Source organism: Lipotes vexillifer, unplaced genomic scaffold, assembly GCF_000442215.2.
Source record: "Lipotes vexillifer unplaced genomic scaffold, Lipotes_vexillifer_v1.1 scaffold204, whole genome shotgun sequence".
NCBI classification, from domain to species: Eukaryota; Metazoa; Chordata; class Mammalia; order Artiodactyla; family Lipotidae; genus Lipotes; species Lipotes vexillifer.
Genome location: NW_006777418.1, coordinates 1,161,950 through 1,169,752, shown reverse-complemented (window position 1 = coordinate 1,169,752; position 7,803 = coordinate 1,161,950). Strand labels below are relative to the sequence as shown.

Below are 7,803 nucleotides of genomic sequence, written 5' to 3'. Positions count from 1 at the left end.
AGGGAAAAGTTTCTCAGCTGGTATTATTTAAGTAAGTCAATAAGTTTAGATAAAACCAGTGCAGCCTAGATCATTGTGACTGTACATGGGTTTTTCTTTTTTTTTTCCCCCCTCTTCTTACCATTTACAAAGAAGCCTCAAAAAAGTTACTGTGAAAAATATGCTGGTTTTTAATATTAATGGGTCAATATTATAAATTAAATTCAGTGGTGAAAGCATTAGTATACAAATTGATGTAGATAGAATTTTCCAGAACTTTCCAAACAAAAAGAGAAAGGGACCTAAAGTAAACGGGATCATTTTCTTTCAAGCCTGGTCATTACTGTCTAGATTACACTGTTTAAAGTTATGGTCAATTTCACACAAAGGGTTATAATTTGAGACAATGTGAGCTAATTTATTTAACCTAATTTGCAAACTAGCATGAAACACTGAAGAAGAAACTTGAAACTTCCATACTTAAAAGGTCACCGATAAATCTTACTCTCCAGTCCATTCTACTCTAGTGTGACACATATACTCCTAGAAATACTTGCACTCTGCAAAGTCTAAAACCATAGAGTAATAGGAAAAGCTTAGAAGCTTCATCAGTGACGCACGGAAAAATGATAGGGACCTATTAAAAATTATTCATGTTAACACTTTATTCATGTTAAGTGGTTAAGAAATTTATAAAACTATAAAAAATGTGGCACTTAATCGTTTTTTAAATTTTTTAAATTCAAAAAAGTCCTTTTTTAAATGATCTTTTTTTATTTTTATTTTTTTTTATTTATTTTTTTTATTTTTTTATTTTTTTGTGGTACGCGGGCCTCTCGCTGTTGTGGCCTCTCCCGTTGCGGAGCACAGGCTCCGGACGCGCAGGCTCAGCGGCCATGGCTCACGGGCCCAGCCGCTCCGCGGCATGTGGGATCTTCCCGGACCGGGGCACGAACCCGCATCTCCTGCATTGGCAGGTGGACTCTCAACCACTGCGCCACCGGGGAATGATCTTTTTTTAAATTCAGCCCTTAGATGTGAAGGAAAAAAAAAGGCTCAGACAGGTCAAGTGGATAAGCGTTAAACAGGTAATAAGTGATGAAGAAGTTAGGACCCAAAGAATCAAACTCAAGTGGTTTGTTTACAAGCTCTTGCTCTGCATATTATACACAAGGCCAGAGCCCTTGTGGTAATGAAAAGGAAAATGATCCAAGTATCTGTCATTTAAATGAGTTGTAACTGGAGATAATTGGTTTCAATAACAGTAAATTCGAGAGGAAGAAAGGCTGAATTATTGACCAAAATACTTGGAGAATACAGAGGGCTGAGCTGACCTTTCACATCCTGTCATAAAGAAGGCTCGAGACTGCGTGCCAGTCTGATCCTTCAAAATCGTAAGGATATGATTCATAGCTAGGCTGGGCTCAAAGTCCATTTCCATCAATTTTATACTTAATCTGTGTCTTATCATTATGAAATTAAATTCTAACTAGTATGTTTATAATACAATTCTCTTGTGACACTGACTTCTTAAGCTGCACTGTTCTTTTTTAATTTTTTATACAATTTATCAAGGTTACACTCCATTTACAGTTTTTACAAAATCTTGGCGATATTCCCCCTGTTGTACAATGCATCCTTGTAGCCTTACACCCAGTAGTTTGTATCTCCCACTCCCTGACACCTGTACTGCCCCTCCTGGCACTTCATCTTGAATAAGACGTGAAATTTGCTTATGGAAGTGTGTACCCATTGCATCTGCTTCTACTCACATGCCTGCCACTCTGTGTGCAAGAAAAAAAAGAGGAAGGAAAAAGAGATAAAGGTGAAAACTTTGAAGTAGAACAGAGAGTAGAGAGGAAAATAACAAAATAGGCTGGGAGGAAGGGGGAAAATAAGCAGAGTGGAGGATACCCTCCAGGATGGTTTTTGGAAGCATGACAGCTTGCAAGTTATTCTGAAGTGGGAGGAGGGTTATCTGAGGTCAAAGAGGAAGTGACAGCACCAGATGTAGACACATGTGGATCATTGTGCTCCTAAGGTGTGCAGCTCTGTGTGTTTCGTGCATTCCTACAGTGCTCAGTGCAACTAGGTATGTTTTCTGCAGTCACCTAGAGTTTCTGGGACAAAGTTGTGCATAAACAAATGGAAATTGCCCATTATACTCAAATCACTCTCTAATATATCAATGTTATTGGAAGAAATTTGTGTTTTCAAGGCAAGCATGATAGTAGAACTGATTGTACCATATCTGTTGGCTAAAGTTATCCCATCAACATTTGTGTGTATAGGGAAAAGATAAACAGGAAAGCTAGAGGAAAGTCGAGATCAAGTTAACACCCACAGTATCCTTGTACAGGGTATGAAGGGACAAGAGGGGCTGTAGGTGGAAACTGAAAATGTATTGTGCTCTGTAGCCAGTTCTGTCTGAATCTACATGTGGTGACTTTTGCATCGAAACTCAGTGGTAATGGTGACTGTTCTCCAAGGGCCTATCTGTCCTGTGACTGACAGTGCTAACTGCAAAGGCTGTGTGTGAAGACAATTCTTTGAGTGTTGGCTTTGATGGCTTTTTACAGGCTGCCTTTTAAAAACTGTATCCTTTGTGAGGATTCCTTTCCAACTTGGCAGCTCCCCAAGACTTTTGTTCAGGAAGAGTCACTACCATCCCGCTTCCTCTGGGGTATTCTAGTGTGTCCTGCTTTGACTCATTCTAAGTACTGTTCATGGTTCATTGAGTGCAGTGTGGGTTTGAGTGTTGGAGGACACAGGCATTGTTCTGGATGTGTGCTTAGTTTGTAGCCTTGACAGTGAAATAGGGCATTTTCAGAGGGGCAACACCACCACTCCAACCTCTGTTTTATGAAAATCGACAGTCACCTGGGGCATCAGATGTCCCTTTATCTCCTATCAGTACTGCTGCCCAATTTTTTCTTGGCCAACCACAAGCATGTATTCAGACATTTAGGGTTAAAATATCCTCTCTGCTCATTAGACCATAATTATAAATATGATTGATGGATCTTTCTTTAAGTGTGGATCCACAGATAGTTAATTCTGTTTCAATAGAAGTCATTTGGCATCAGGAAATAAAGAGTGGTGTGTAGTTTAAGAGAGTTGACTTTTATCCTTGGCTCACCTTAATAGCTTTATGGTCTTTAGGCCTAACTGTTCTGAGCTTTAGTTTTTTAAAAAATATCTAAAACGGGCATAATAATACTTCCAAAGATTAGCAATAAAATATGTAAAACACCAAGCATAGGGCTGGCTATCTAATAGGCACTAGGTAATTATAGCTGTTATTATGTGTTCAATTCCTAAATCCAGTTCTCGATAAATAATCAGTTAAAAATTATAATTATCTCAAAATATCTGTGCATATGAACATTTCACATTTCAAGTAAGCCTTGGAACTCTTTGTTTATTTCCAAGGTTAGAGGTTTAGATATGTTTTCTGCTTCTTCAGGGGCTGGGAACTGTGGCTCATTTGGTCTACAGTAAATCTGCTTTTCTTTAATTCCAATACTCTGTCTCCCTTCAGTGGACCATGAGTCCTTGAATTTGAAGTGAGTTAGTGAGGGGGAGGAATTTCGAAACATTGCCTGAATGAAAAAGTTGAGGCATATGCTGTACAAGCACCTCCTCATTGTACAGCCTGACCAGTAAGCTTCAGAGCATGTCGGAATTATTTACACCTGGGTGCACTTGTTCATTCATTCAGCAGGTACTCATTAAGACGCTACTTTTGTGAATGGCTCTGTGCTAAATGCTTGGGGGATACAATGATGCAATAATATAGGCTACTAACTAATAGGTTGAATTAGGAGACGACTTAGTAAGAAGCCATAACCTGAAGGGTTTCGGGTCCTATAGTTGGCTCTTCCTAACCGTAGGTGTGGAACCTGAGGATACGGAGGGTTAACTGAACTGTGTCATTTTGTATAAGGGACTTGAGTTTCCACGGAGTTTGGTATCTGCAGGGGGGGCCTGGAACCAATGTCCCGTGGATACTGAGGGATGACTCTACTAAGAGACAATGCACCCTCAAAACTTTATGCAGATCACATCTCTCAGATTTACCCGATTACGTTCCTAGCACTGAAGCTTTGGGGTGAAGAAAATCACCTCTGAAGTAAAAAAACTTATAAAAATCCTTTTCTTATCGTTTTTTCAAGTCCCCAGATGGTGGTGTGTCAAACCTAAAAAAAGATGCTAGAGAAATAGCGTTATTAGGGGAGACCATAAAACCTGCTCTCCCATTCCGCTTTGCCTCCATTCGTATTAACTTGTAGAAGAAAGCTGACTGCATTATTCTAGGCTTAAAATAGAAAACACCTTCCTATAAATGAAAGTCTCCTGGCATTTCATACTACTGCTCCCATTTCCGATAATGAATTATTGATGTCTGAGTTAGATTTTTCCTTCCCCAGGTTGCTTCTTTTTAAATATTCCCTGTGCTTGAGTCATAGCAACATATTTAGTGGGAGATGAGACCACACTGTGTATCTTGAATGTGTGATATGTGGGCCCAGAATCTAATTCCCTTTCAAAACAAACCAACCTATAGGTTAAAGACTCATTTCCAAAAGGAATGGATTTTTCATTTCTGTTGCTTTTCTCTGTTTCGCCGAAGATTTAACCAGGGTGGATGGAAATACACTTCTGCTCATCTTTAGTGTCCTTTTCACACATCATTTCTGGTTTTTATTTGTTTGTTTGTTTTGCAGTATGCGGGCCTCTCACTGCCGCGGCCTCTCCCGTTGCGGAGCACAGGCTCCGGACGCGCAGGCTCAGCGGTCATGGCTCACGGGCCCAGCCCCTCCGGCATGTGGGATCCTCCTGGACCGGGGCACGAACCCGTGTCCCCTGCATCGGCAGGCGGACTCTCAACCGCTGCGCCACCAGGGAAGCCCCATTTCTGGTTTTTACAATGTCGCCATGTTGTGTGGCCTTTTCTTTCTCATCCCTGCGGATGAGAACTATTGTCAGGAAATAGCGTTGCAAAGCAAAACCGTTAAATGTAGGCAGTGTTGTCTACCTATACAGGAACTATTTTAACTCAATACTAGAGAGAAAACCACACTTTAAATCTACCACCTTAACAGATAGAAGCACTATTTCTTCATACCCAGCATTCAGCCAAACATGTTCAGATAAAACTATCCTATAGCTAGGTAGCTCAGACAAAACCTACCAAAAAAGAAGTGAGGCCATTATCAGAGGCTGATTTGTTTTTTCCATATATTTTTGAAAAATCTCCCCTAATCCTTTCGCAAAATAACACTACAATGTACTATATAGTAGTTACTTGATCAGTGATTAGCGCATGAATTTATATAATGCTGACTACAAATGTATGTACCAGAGGCCAAATGTGTACAAAAGAGACAATTGTGAAAAGTATCTGATCCTTTTCATATACAGCTATAGATTTTATGTCCATGAAAGAACCTGCAACAAATATTGTAGAAAATTTGTTTCTATCCCATAGATTCATAATGTAATATGTTGAGATAAGTAACATTTTGGACCATCTTCTAGGTTCTGGGAAGTGGGCTCGGTCTGGCGCCTCGCAGAAAGTTGAGTAACAATAGGAAATGGCTTCTCTCCGACCAGAAGCCAGCCAGCCCGTCCCTTCCCTCACCAGCTGGTAGTCACAAGTCCTGACCATCCTCATCATTTAAATCCTTCTCTTTAATAGCTCTCCAGAGACTCCCCCATTCCATCCATCCACACTAGCCTTCTGTTAGTCTAATCCCCTTCTCTCACCATCCTCCTTGAAAAATCTCCTAGATGGTTTCCCTGTCTCCAGTCTCAAACCCATCCTGCTGCCCAAGTGATATTTTAGAACCAAAATAAGAATATTAAAATCTTGTAATATCTTGAAATTTTGTTAAAATACAAAACCCTTCATGACCCCACTCTTCCCTCAAGTCTGCCCTGCTCTCTGTCCACCACTTCCCCCAACTTTATTTATCTACCCTGCAGGACTTGCGGGGTTCCCCAGAGGTGCCACACTTGTTCAACCTTCCACCGTCTGCACCTGCATAATTCCTTCTTTCTCTGCCACTCATGTCACTTCCCCTGTGAAGCCTTCTCTCACCTCCTGCATCCGAGTTGGATGCCCTCCAGTGAGTTTTCACAGCATCTGCGAACTTACTTCTTTTATAGAAACCTTCGCTATTAGGGGTTTCCCTGGTGGCGCAGTGGTTGAGAGTCCGCCTGCCGATGCAGGCGGACACGGGTTCGTGCCCCGGTCCGGGAGGATCCCACATGCCGCGGAGCGGCTGGGCCCGTGAGCCATGGCCACTGAGCCTGCGCGTCCGGAGCCTGTGCTCCTCAACGGGAGAGGCCACAACAGTGAGAGGCCCACGTACCGCAAAAAAAAAAAAAAAAAAAAAAAAAACCTTAGCTTTTGTAAATAGGGTTACATATACCAAGATAGGGAATAGAGAGGCAAGGAAAGATGCTGAGAAGATGTTTTCCAGTTTAGTTTGTGTTATGAAATGTCTGTTCAGTCATACAAAAGTTACAAGAGTATCTACCTTGACTGGCTTGTCTAGATGAATTAGCGAAATGTGTCCCAAAGTAGTAACTATTAAATGGTGTTATATATAATGGACCTTGTGCTGGATAGCTTTATTTTTTTACCCTCTACCCTGCTCTGTACCCCAGAAAGCTGACCTCTGAGGACTGCATTAAGGGACTCCCTTGCCCTCTGGCTTCCCATTGGGTTTGGCCAATGGAACACTCAAGCAGGACATCAGTGGGATGCAGAAGGGTAAAGAAAAGGTATTTGTTCTCTGTTCCCTCCTTGCTGAGCCACTGGGGGTTAGCTGCATCCCAAAAGATCATAACTCCCCTTAGGTGGCCCTAAGGCTGACCTCCTAAGGATTGCCATTTGTGGATTCAATGACCACTTCCTCCCCAGGGCTTCTTAGATCCAGGGGTTTCCCAGTGTTGCTTGTCCAAAATGCTGCATTCTTCCTTGCATCTTCCAGGCGTCTTTCCTTGCCTCTCTATTCCCTATCTTGGTACACGTGATCCCATTTACAATAGCGAAGGTTTTTATAAAAGAAGTAAGTTCTCAGTTGCTGTGAAAACTCACTGGAGGACATCCAACTCGGGAGAGAAGGCTTCACAGGGGAAGTGACATGAGTGGCAGAGAAAGAAGGAATTATGCAGGTGCAGACGGTGGAAGGTTGAACAAGTGTGGCACCTTTGGGGAACCCCGCAAGTCCTGCAGGGTTCCCCAAATCCTGTCTGCTTCTCTATGTAAGTTCCTTGAATACATCTTTTAATACTAAGATATAAGTCTCTGGAATAAGTTTTTATACCCAGTATACAAGAGCGCAGACACATCTAAGAAAGAAAATAACTATGTCCATAGGAGTTGTCTTAACGGCTGTTTATTTATTATTTAATGAGAGCTGAGTAAATACAGAAAATGGTTATCTAACCTCAAATTCCTCTATACCTGACACCTGAAGTGTAAGTATTTATTTTTATAAAATACTGTATTAATTATTCCAGGGCTCATAATCATGATAATGCAGCCTTCAAGCCCTTTGTTGTTTCCTTTGTCAGTTTCAACGTGTTCTCCTCAAGGATTTGGGGACATAATCTCTTGGGGCTCACGGTACCAGTTTTGATAAAGGGTCTGATGCTGTAGGTTACAGTAAGGTTTGGGTTTAATTTGTGCTAAGCCACTGCACTATTGACATGAATAATTGATCGTTGCCTCAATTTAAATTTCTTATTTAAAAAACAAGCTCACGAATTCCTGAGGTCTCTAAAGCAGATGGAAATTGCAGTAAGGGAAAG

General features: G+C 41.3%; 1 protein-coding gene across 1 annotated transcript in view; it reads left to right on the top strand.

The window, feature by feature from the left end:
* Positions 1 to 7,803, top strand: part of PCSK5 (proprotein convertase subtilisin/kexin type 5) — a 324,200-nt gene that overhangs the window by 129,431 nt on the left and 186,966 nt on the right. The window lies entirely within an intron of this gene.